The sequence below is a fragment of the Sinocyclocheilus rhinocerous genome, unplaced genomic scaffold (genome assembly GCF_001515625.1).
Source record: "Sinocyclocheilus rhinocerous isolate Xijiao unplaced genomic scaffold, SAMN03320098_v1.1 scaffold2119, whole genome shotgun sequence".
Classification (NCBI taxonomy): domain Eukaryota; kingdom Metazoa; phylum Chordata; class Actinopteri; order Cypriniformes; family Cyprinidae; genus Sinocyclocheilus; species Sinocyclocheilus rhinocerous.
Genome location: NW_015629034.1, coordinates 159408 through 164096, shown reverse-complemented (window position 1 = coordinate 164096; position 4689 = coordinate 159408). Strand labels below are relative to the sequence as shown.

At 32.7% G+C, this 4689-nt stretch overlaps 1 protein-coding gene across 1 annotated transcript in view; it reads right to left on the bottom strand.

Annotated features, from left to right (window-relative positions):
- The window catches only part of LOC107738550 (DNA topoisomerase 1-like), a 31043-nt gene that overhangs the window by 24089 nt on the left and 2265 nt on the right, over positions 1 to 4689 (bottom strand). The window lies entirely within an intron of this gene.

The following is a 4689-nucleotide window of genomic DNA, read 5'->3' as shown; positions in this document are numbered from 1 at the left end:
GGTGGGGGGGGGGACTATCCCTTTAATATAACATCAATAAAAGAAATTAGCACTGTGATACACTCATCATTCAAATGTATGTGATATGCTATTACTTGATTTAGTATCATGTAATTGGCATGAATGAAACTATATTATACTACATGATGCTACATCATAAAACAATTACCAGTGTTATAACAGGATTTTTATCTTATGACATAACTCTTTACTAACAATACACTACCAGAAAGGTACTTTGGTACCCTGTTGCACCATGTAAATACCATAGTATATGAATATGGTAATCATAGATTATTATGGTATATACATTGAGTAAGTGCACCCATTACACTTAAGTTTGCAGACACTTTGAATTGATTTTTTATTAGTTTGCATGGGGGGAAAACCATGAACAAAACAAATCAGTCTTTAATTCTAAGTTTTATATGCACATGTTTGCAATTCTTCGTAAAAATAAATAAATAAATAAATAAAATGTGACAGGCCCGGCAAGTCATATCATGTTAAACCTATTGTATTATTAACTGATTCAATATTTATTTTTATTTATTATTTTCAGTTGTGAAAACAACCCATAACCCTGGATAACATTATATAATTTAATTCTTCATCAAATAAATTGATTTGATCTTATATAAAATGTAGAACAAATTTCTGAATCAGAGACAAGCCTCAACTTTAAAAACTCATACTGGCATATAACACATGATCATTTAGTGCATGCATCACCGAGTTAAAACATACTTACTGAAGTCAAACATGACACATAAATGATCTGGTCATGTACAAACACAGTGTGCTGTTCTCATTCAGTTCCTCGTGTGTAACCTGCTTTTGTGCTACTGTATCATTTCAGAGCACCTGAAACATGTCAAACTTGATGCTTCGGCAGCACACTGTGAAGCCAGTCCAGCGACTGCATGGGGTTTGTTTGCCAGCTCACATAAGTCATCTTTCAATGCCAAAAGACACATCTTATCAGAATTACATTTATGTGTACATCAATATACTAATCTATTACATTCTCTTAACCCTCCAGTGCTCCTTGTGTGGCGGCCAAAAATGAATTATAGTTTTCTTATTTTTAAATTAAATGAATGCACTTTATTTTAGTTTGATAATGTTTTTTACTTAATATTGTGAATTTTTAGGGGATATTATGGTACTAAATTATATTTGTGCAGTAATCCATTGAATGAAAATGAAACTGCCAACTTGAACTGTCATAAATCATAAATGCTTTGGAGAACAGGCTTAAGTTTGGTCTATTTAAAGAAAGAAAGAAAGAAAGAAAGAAAGAAAGAAAGAAAGAAAACACTAGGCAGATTATTGCTTTATTAAAAAAAAAAAAGTTTTAAAAAGTGAAATTAAAAGTTGTAGAAGTTTACTGTTGTAAAAAATGCAAAAAAAAAAAGAGTATATTTTCATATTTTATATAAAATATATTTTACATAACAGGTTTCACTCTAAAACGAGAAAATCAAACGAGTTATGTTCCAAATTTGAAGTTGGTATCACAAAAAAATTCTCTTTCAGTAAGATTTTGTTTGGCGCAGTACCAAATGTTTCCATCAGATGAAATTCGCTTCCTATTCATTTCCAATGCAGTCATTTTTGACAGCAAAGAGTACAAGTGTGACTATTTCTTTCAGAACCATTTAACCTTTTCAAATCATGTCCATTATTTATTTTTTTTCACATAACAAGTGCCACAACCTTTACCAAGTTTCATACCATTCCAATGAAGTAAAACGTAACCAAAAACCAAAAATGGAAATTATTTGGTCAAAAATGACCGAAGAGCACCAGAGGGTTCAAAATAAGCATACATTCCAAAATAATACTAGAAATAGCTCAAATAATGTAACTTCCAGTATAATGATTGTTTAACGGCCCTAACTTGGCTAATCTAACAGGCTTGAAATTAAACTGGAACTCAACGGACAATTTCAGTGTTTTCAGCAAACAGTGATGATGTTTTTGTGGGCGGAGCCTCTCTGGGACAGAAAAGGACAGATTTTAAGTAGCAGTGTATGGAAGCCATGGAATCATGAGTTTATAATCCCACACTTCTGACTTTTTTTTAAACTCGTTTAAAATTGTCTGAGTTAAATCGAGTTATACAGTCCGAACTAGGAGATATAAACTTGCATTTGCGAGAAAAAAAAGTCCGAATTGTGAGATAAAATAGGTAAATGTTATGTAAAATGTTATAGGTTTAATAGTATTTCATGCTTTAACTGTAGGGATAATACAATATGTCCCCTATGGGAATATTATAAGACCTATTGTTTAAATCTAATTTATGCTTTAAAAGTAGGGTAATCATAGCAGGTTTCATCCATAGTCTGTCCGTTTAAACGTCTGCGTTTTGCTTCAATTGGCGTCTTTGACGAAAGTATCCTATAAAAATTATTTGCATCCCGATTCTGACATCAAAAGGAACAACAATACATTTTTTCTCTTATTCCCTGCTTTTTACCCGTTTCCCTCCATTTGTTCCCAGTGTTTTTCTGTCACCACAATGCGCGCGCAGCTGCAAGTGACGTCTACTCCACATTGGTCTATAGACTTATGGGTGACCTGATAGCATCACTGTACCACCACGATATACACGTTTGTCAGGCAGTGTGAAGGGGTGTTTAGAGAGTAATATCAGCGTGCATGAGCTCCAACTGTAAAGCAAGATAAGAAGAAACCATAACGACTGCAGAGAGTGCAAATGTTCAATAAAAACTGGAATCTAACATTCTCTACTAAAAACATCTGCTTCAATAGAACTGAATTACAAGAAACTATTTACTATTGCGTTTTGTAATCTGTCATTTTGTGTGTCTCTCTCTCTCTCTCTCTCTCTCTATATATATATATATATATACATATATCTATATAAATTCCCCCCTGGTACTGAATGATTACCATATTGATATAGCCCAAACCATAGTATTACAATGGTACATGCCAGGTGTACTGTATACTAAGATGCAGAGCTGGGCAGATTACTTGAAAATTGTAATCCATTACTGATTCCAAATTACATGACAAAAATTGTAGTTAGTAATGTAATCCATTACAGTACACATTTTAGGTAATATAATCAGACTACTTTTAGATTTCTTTTGACTAGGGATGTAATGAATAACCACGAGCCGGTTGAAAATCAATTTCAAATATGTGACGATTGAGATGCTAAACAAATCGGTTGATTCATTTAGGGGTAAGAGTTTATATGAATGTATGTCTGAGGGGAACTTACTGTCTTTAGAAAAGTTTAGATTTTTCTTTTCCTCTTGCCTCTGTATAACGCATATTAAAGTTCATAAGTGCAGCGCTGCTTTGTTTACAGCGGAAACCAAGGAAACGCTTTAAGCGCCACCTGCTGGCAGAGAGTGAATCTGCATCTCATTCAGCTTTGCTGTTTCATGCAGATATTTTTATTTATAGTTTCACAAAACTGAAGTCAAACCATTCTGTTTTTGCTACAAATTTCGAAATTATACAATCTAATTTAAATTAAAAACTGTTCATGTTGCATGTATGCAGCATCTTTGTTTGGAGCACACCTCGCTTTTCAGACCGATGAGCTTTGTAAAAATCGGCGCGTTTGAGATGCTAAACAAATCGCGATTATTTTAGGGGTAGGAGTTTATATGAATGTATGTCTGAGGGGAACTTACTGTCTTTAGAAAAGTTTAGATGGTATTTTTTCTTTTCCTCTTGCCTCTGTATAATGCATATTAAAGTTCATAAGTGCAGCGCTCCTTTGTTTACAGCGGAAAGCAAGGAAACGTTTTAAGCGCCACCTGCTGGCAGAGAGCGAATCTGCGTTTCATTCAGCTCTGCTGTTTCATGCAGTTATTTTTATTTATGGTTTCACAAAACTGAAGTCAAACCATTCTGTTTTTGTTTCAAATTTCGAAATTATACAATCTAATTTAGATTTAAAACTGCTCATGTTGCATGTATGCAGCATCTTTGTTTGGATCATGATTAAAATGCAGTGGTTGCCTCTAATTTTAAATGGAAAGAGCACAGACAAAGCCTTATTTTGTTTATATGAAGAGATTTCTTTTATTTGTGTTACTTATTTATTTGATTTGGGGCTTGTTTTAAAATTTCAATTTAGTTTTGTTATTTACATTTACATTATATTTAAATTTTGTCATTTAGCAGACGCTTTTGTCCAAAGCGACTTACAAATGAGGACAATAGAAGCAATCAAAACCAACAAAAGAGCAATAATTTACAAGTGCTATATTAGTATATTATTATAGTGTCATATTTCAGTTTCACAAAGAAACGTACAGCATTTTGTCCAAGCAATAATAAAAGGACACATTTAATTTATAATTTGTCTTAAATCTCATTTTGTTAAAAACAAACCGTGAATCGAATCGAATCGTGAGTTGAGTGAATCGTTACATCCCTACTTTTGACCTAACTCATTTATCTCATTGATTTAAATGGGAAAATCTTGTACCATACTGATATAAAAATACAAAGAGTAGGGATGTAACGGTATGAACATTTCTCATCACGATTATAGTGACCAAAATGATCACGGTTATCAGTATTATCACGGTATCGTTCAAATGTGCTGGAAATGTTCAAAAAGTACTGACACACAAATCATTTCACCAAGTTTTACATTTAAAATCAATAAACAACAAATAAAATGTTTTTGTT